We start from the raw sequence: 7,075 nt of genomic DNA, 5'->3' as shown, positions 1-7,075 counted from the left end.
CGCTCAATCCTGCAGAGCTTGCTGGCTCTGAGCGATTTACAGTTACTCATTCACGCGGGACTAACAATGATTTATGGGGGTAAGGGAGGACAACATATATCTTTTAAATCACACACATTCACAGTCGGCGAGGGTTTGCTCAGCTGCAGGGTCAGACGTATTCTGTCGGCATATTCACTTCGGCTTGGCTAGATGACGTCAGCTTCTCCAGGTCTTGCAGCGCCGCACTGCCACCGCCTGGCTGGAACGGCCCATTACAAGCTTCTCAGAGTCGAAGAGATTTTTTCTTAGGCTTTCAATCTCGCGAGCTGAGCATTCTGGTCGCTGGTTAACACCTCCCCCACCAGGGTGGTCTTTGGTGTGCCCACCCTCTCTAAGGAGTGGTACCCATTTTATCTACTTGCCGAAGCTTTCGAACCGCTGGGTGGACGGCGAGCTAGAGGCAAGGCTCACACCAACACAGGGCTAGAACTGACAGCCATACTGTTCAGCTCAGATGTTACTAACCAGAGGATAAATCCTCTGTGCCACCGCTCCACAACAGTTCCTAGTTGTATAAAGACTCTATACACACATCCAAATGTATGTGTCTGGGTCAGAGAAGAGTTTCCATCACGGTCCTGCTCCTCCCTCCCATCCATTCATCGTACCCCTGAAGAACATCAGAAAAGAGCTAAAGTCTCGTGTGCCGTCTCAAAAGAAAATTATGTAGAAGCGGTTACATAGAAGCGCACCTGGTGGTGACACTGTTTGTGGTCAAGAGGTCCCTGATTTTTAAAGGGCTATAGAGGATTAAAACTGGATGGCCCAGGCTAGCCTGATCCTATCGTGTCCTGGAAGCTAAGCCAAGCCATGGTTAGTACTTGGATGGGAGACCACCAAGAAAGTCCAGGGTTGCTACACAGAAGCAGGCCATGGCAAACTGCCTCTGTTCATCTCTTGCCTTAAAAACCCTACCAGGCCACCATAAATTAGCTACAACTTGATGGCACTTTCCACCACCACCAGTGGATTAGAGACCCAAAGCTCAAGCCCAAAGGACCCCAGTAGAAGACCACCCTATGATGGCACCTCTGACACTTGCAAAGGATTGGGACTCTGGGTTCCACTAAAGTTTTCATCAAAATTGCGAGGGGAAAGATAGGATGCAGGTTGAATATTCTGGTTCATCACTCTATCCTAGTTCAATAGTGTTGGCAGCCATTGCAAAACTTCTCATGCTTTTGACCTAGTTTGAGATTGGGCTGCCCGAAAAATCAGATCAAACAAACGAATGGAATGAATGGATAAAATTAGCATTGTAGCTGCCACAGCGCCATCTGGATCAAAGCGCTTTAATGCTGTTGCAGTAACCCTGGGCGTCAATTCAAGTTGCCTACCCATTCTTTTCTTTGAAGGGTATTGCACCGATGCCTCCTATCCCTGAGGAATCCTCTTCCACAGTGTAGACTAGAACGGAAAATGATTTGTAAATACGTGCAAAGAATCCTTTGAGACTTCTCGGGATAACGGCTCCATTCGGAATAGAAGCTTCTCACGTGTTTCTCTGGATTATCTGGTTTGCCAGATGTGAATGATGGCTTCTGGGAGCATGCGATATGGGCTGGAGTGCCCCGGAGTCGCTCTGCCTTATCCTGTAGATCTTTTCTTTCAGGTCTTTTTAAAATGCACACTGGCTCCCTGACAAAAGGCAGCAGAATGGCTAAATATAAATCCGAGCTCCAATGTTAACGGCATTGGAGCTCCAACATCAAAAAGGAGGGTTAATACAAAAGCAGCCTAATTGCTTTTTAAAATACAAACACCAGGAAATGTATCTCTAGGGCTATATCTCCGTAGATACACAGCCTCCCTTCCAGGTTACCTGCCTCAGGTTTCTTGTTTTGACATTAGCTGAAATAGCAATAGAAACTGCTGTATCTGACAAAGGGAGCTTAAACTCTTGAAAGCTTATACCCTGAAAATCTTGAACACATGATTCTGCCTTATACTGAATTCAATCCTTGCTCCATCAAGTTCAGTGTTGTCTACTCAGACTGGCAGCAGCTCTCCAGGGTTTTTCCCATCGCCTGCTGCCTAGTCCTTTTTAACTGGGATTGAACCTGGAACCTTCTACATGCCAAGCAGATACTCCACCACTGAGCCACAGCCCCTCTCCGCTAAAGACAAGAGCAGCCCAGACTTGCTCGGCGGGAATGAGTTACTTGAGGTTCTGAACTTCAACCAGACAAGTACGTCCACAATTACCAGCCCGCTTACCACACATGTGTCAGTGGAAACCAGGCCTTAACAGCCTGAAGGAGGAGAAAAAAAATTGTCATCCAGGTTTTTTTTTTAATGTCTTGCTTGGTTGTCTCAATATGGTCCTTAACTTGCTACAGCTGAATAAGACCTGGCGTCAAACTCGGTTCTCGTTTGCCATGGTTCTTGCTGTTCTTTGGTTCTGTATGCCTATTGTCATATTTCATACTGGGGGGAGTCGATGAGTGAGGACTGCTTTGCTAGAAGGCATGCTAGCTTGTAACGGCATTAGGCAGGGCCTCCCTTCCCTGGGAAGAATGCATGCTTGACCTTGGGAGCCAGACACTGTTAGATACTAAGCTTGTAGGTGAGGGCAGAGGGCTAACAGTGACCTTAGTAGATTTTGGCGGGCTGGATGTGTTGGTGTGATTGGTCCGGTCACATGGGGGGGGCTGTTTGGACTCTGTATAATATCTGAACGGGTGCCAAGAGGGTCAGTTCTGACACAGATCGTCTCAGCTTGCAACATTCTCATCTCTCAATAAACAAATCACTGCCAAGAGAGTGTTGTTGGGAGTAAGTTTGTTCAAGAATCTGACACCTGGGAACTTTTCTATTTGAAGTCATGTGTTCTGGAAAGAATGTTACTAGTGATCCAGTAGAACAGAGCAAGGGTCCAGTAGCACCTTAAAGACTAACAAAATTTGTGGCAGGGTTGGAGCTTTCGTGAGTCACTGCTCACTTCTTCATATCTATCTCACTGGTGATCCAGGCTGTGCCCCCGGCAGTCTGGTTCTGGGCATGTGGGATCTGGTTGGTCTCTAAGGTACTCCTGGAATAAAGTCTAGCTCTTCTACTTAGGAGTGCCAGCCTCCAGGTGGGACATGGGGATCCCATAGAATTACAGCTCATTTCCAGACTAAAGATATCAGTTCCCTTGGAGAAAATGGATGTTTTGGAGGATGAACCCTATGGCATTAGATCAAGATGGGTTAACCATCTTAGTCTGTCTGTAGCAGTAGAAAAGAGCAAGAATCCAGTAGCACCTTAAAGACTAACAAGATTTGTGGCAGGGTGTGACAAAACAGGGACCTGCCCACAGCTCTGGGAGACTGAGCAGCCATTCTGTGGCTCGCAAGCCCCTGTTTTTGCCTTCCCACCCTTCCTGGTGGGGCTATTTCCCTTCGTTACACGCTGCCACCACTCACTGAATTGACACCGCCTTCCTAGAGGGACAGTGAGACCCCTCTGGCTGATTCCCCAACCTTGGGAAGTTGGTACCAGAACCCTGGAGAGTTCGCAACCCCTCTGATTTTGGCCCGTTTGGGTTCCCTAGCCTCCCCTTTGCTTCTGGTAATGTGCCAAGTGGGGAGGACTAAGTGTTCAAGGCACACCAGGACTTAAACTCAAAAAAGGTTTATTTGAACTATATACATATTAGGCACAGAACTTAAACACATGCACATCAACACAACTTGGGCACAGAAAATAAACCGGACTTAAAATACCATTCCTCTGCCCCCTACACACACCCTCTCTATCTCTGGAGGTTGTGGGCCTCAGGATGGGATTTACTTTCCCCCTCCTGTTGTTGTGGAGAAACCCCAGCCCTCCTCGGGACTGGTCACTTGTACTGTTACCCTCCTGGCTGTCCACCATGGTTTATAGTGGCCTGGATGCCCCGGAACCTGTGGTAAAAGGAGCCCCACCTGTATGCTCCCTTGAAGCTGCCGTCCAAGCTGAGCTGAAGGCCAGACCAGGCTGAGACTGAACTCCCCCCTCAGGAGCCAAAGCCTTTATCTGCCTGGCTCCGCCCATGGGGGGGTGTCCATATTTTCCCGCTCTTTCCCCTAAAGCTTCTGGGAACTGTAGGCAGGGAGGTATGGCAGCTCCATTGTTCCTTATGCAGTACCTCCCCCCTCCTAAGGACTACCAGACTGGCATCCATTTTAAAATACACTGCTGCCTCTGCCTGGCAGCCATTTCGTTACACAAGGTACGAGCATTCATGAGTCACTGCTCACTGCTTCTGAAGTGTCTGAAGAAGTGAGCAGTGACTCACGAAAGCTCATTTGTTGTTGTTCAGTCGCACAGTTGAGTCTGACTCTTTGCATCCGGTTCTAACTGTCGCTTCTTGGCCCTTATACAGGTTTCTCAAGAGACATGTGAGGTGGTCTGGTACTCCCATCTCTTTAAGGACCTGCCATAGTTTGTTGTGATCCACACAGTCAAAGGCTTTAGCATAGTCAATGAAGCAGAAGTAGATGTTTTTCTGGTACTCTCTTGCTTTCTCCATAATCCAGTGAATGTTGGCAATTTGATCTGTAGTTCCTCTACCTCTTCGAAACCCAGCTTGTACTTCTGGCAGTTCTCTATCCACATACTGTTGAAGCCTAGCTTGTAGGATCTTGAGCATGAACTTGCTAGCGTGTGATATGAGTGCAATTGTCCGATAGTTTGAACATTCCTTGGCATTGCCCTTCTTTGGGATTGGAATGTATACTGACCTTTTCCAATCCTGTGGCCACAGTTGCATTTTCCAAATTTGCTGGCAAATTGAGTGCAGCACTTTAACAGCATCATCTTTTAAGACTTTGAATAGCTCAGCTGGGATACCATCACCTCCACTAACTTTGTTGTTAGTAATGCTTTCTAAGGCCCATTTAACTTCGCATTCCAGGATGTCTGGCTCGAGGTCAGTGATTATACCGTCGTGGTTGTCAAGGACATCGAGGTCTTTCTTGTATAGTTCTTCTGTGTATTCTTGCCATCTTTTCCTAATCTCTTCTGCTTCTGTTAGGTCCCTACCGTTTTTGTCCTTTATCATGGCCAGCTTTGCATGAAATGCTCCCTTGATTTCTCCAATTTTCTTGAAGAGAAAGCTCATACCCAGCCACAAATTTGGTAGTCTTTAAGGTGCTACTGGATTCCTGCTCTTTTCTATGGCATCGTACCCCACTGAGGTCCCTGTCCTTCCCAGGCTCCATCCCCAAATCTCCAGGAGTTCCCCAACCCGGATCTGACCTCCCCTGGCTCCACCCAAAATGTCCAGTTATCTCCCAACCAGTAGTTGTCAACCCTAGTTGAGAGCAGTTTTGGGGTGTGACTTAAAGGGGGAAAAGAGTGAAAGGAAATCAGTCTGCTCAAACTCCTCAGAGTTTAGTGAATCCCACGAGGGAGCTTTGGAGGCACTCAAATTGTTCCCCCCTTCTGCCATTCTCTGTGGGCCTTGAACTCAAATCCCAAATGTCTAATGGCTCCGAATCACAGATGCTTTCCATCAGAGCATGGATTTGTCCCTCTCTCTTCCCACATGCCCCTTCCATTTACATAATTATAAAAGTTTGCGGTTGTAGAACTTGGCAGAATCAGTCGCAAGCAATATCCACGTTCTAATTGACTGGTGTAAAAAGACTTTTTTTTCCCAACAGTGATCTTGACACACGTGATCTCTCAACAACATTTCTGAAGCGACATTTCTCTCCCCCACCACCACCACCCAGGAAGGGGTTGTTTTGCATGGTTTAATTTTCCCCCCTTCTATGTGTATTAAATACAGTCTCACATCTCTTTCATGTAAGATCTTGGTTTTATGGCTGCCAGGCATCAAAGGTAAGCACCTTTCTTTCATTGGATCTTTCTACTCTGAGGCAAATATTTCAAGATTTGTCGTAAAGACGCTTGCATGATCCGGTTTCTACAGATGTCGTTCTGAAACGCTTCCTTATTTATGAGATGCTTTGGAAGCAGAAAGGAGACAGATGTGCTCTTTAGATTGCTTTTCTCGCGGGTGCTGGGTGAATCGCTTTGGATCCGGTCCAGGCGTGAGGGCTCCCAATGAAAGGGGGGGGAAAAACCTGTCTGAATAATACCACATTTTACTTATATCAAAAGTTAAGTGTAGTCCTTAGGTTTCCCCCCCTCTTTGGCAATGTTGTTCACCCAGCGAGGAAACAACTCTTAAAGATAATAGTACCGTGGGGCGCAATAGGGTGGGTGATTGCTTAATACGACAAGGGAGCAGGATAATGGATGGAGTCTAGACCGTCAGGTAAATGGTAAAAAGATATATTGCAGTTTGTTGTGTTTTCCACAGAGCCCGTTCTCCAGCAAAGCTATCCAAGCAACTTCTTGGGTAGGGTTGCCAGCTCTGGGTGGGGAAATACCTGGAGATTTGGCAGGGTAGAACCTGGGGAGGGGGGTTGGGAAAGGGGAGGGACCTCAGCAGGATATAATGCCGTACAGCCCACCTTCTAAAGCAGCCATTCTCTGTCAAGAAATAGAAAGGAAATGTCTAGGGGGTTGGGCTAAGAGGCTAAGTTAAAATATTGGAGGGGATGGAAGTGAAGGCAGAGAAAGAGGAGGCATGGTGGGTTTTCCCCTCCTGCCTCCTCTGACCACAACTCAACGAGGATAGAAGCCACTACATGGGGTGGTAGAGTTGAGCAGTTGGCATTGCCACTGCTGCACCAACCAGCTTCACTTTTTTAAAATGGCAACTGTGTGGGGGGTTGGTGAGAGCGGGCACACACCTCTCTTCTTTTCTCAATGGTAATTCGACTGATGATTGAGACCATTTCGGAGAACACCCTTTATCAAGAGGTACTTATATCTTCCTAAAGGGTATTATCCAAAAAGAAAAGGTATCAAGGTGTCGGGACACCATGCCACCCTTGGGCAACACACTAGGGGACTCCTGTGCTAGATACTGACCCTGGGACCTTCTGCGTGTAAAACATGTGCTTTACCACTGAACAATGGCTAATATCTCCTTTTTCAAAATAAAAGAGGAGCTGGGAATAGTGAGCCAGGGGCTAAGAAACTGTGAGCTAGC

Source organism: Gekko japonicus, unplaced genomic scaffold, assembly GCF_001447785.1.
Source record: "Gekko japonicus isolate JY-2015 unplaced genomic scaffold, Gekko_japonicus_V1.1 scaffold690, whole genome shotgun sequence".
NCBI classification, from domain to species: domain Eukaryota; kingdom Metazoa; phylum Chordata; class Lepidosauria; order Squamata; family Gekkonidae; genus Gekko; species Gekko japonicus.
This window is presented reverse-complemented; position numbering follows the sequence as displayed.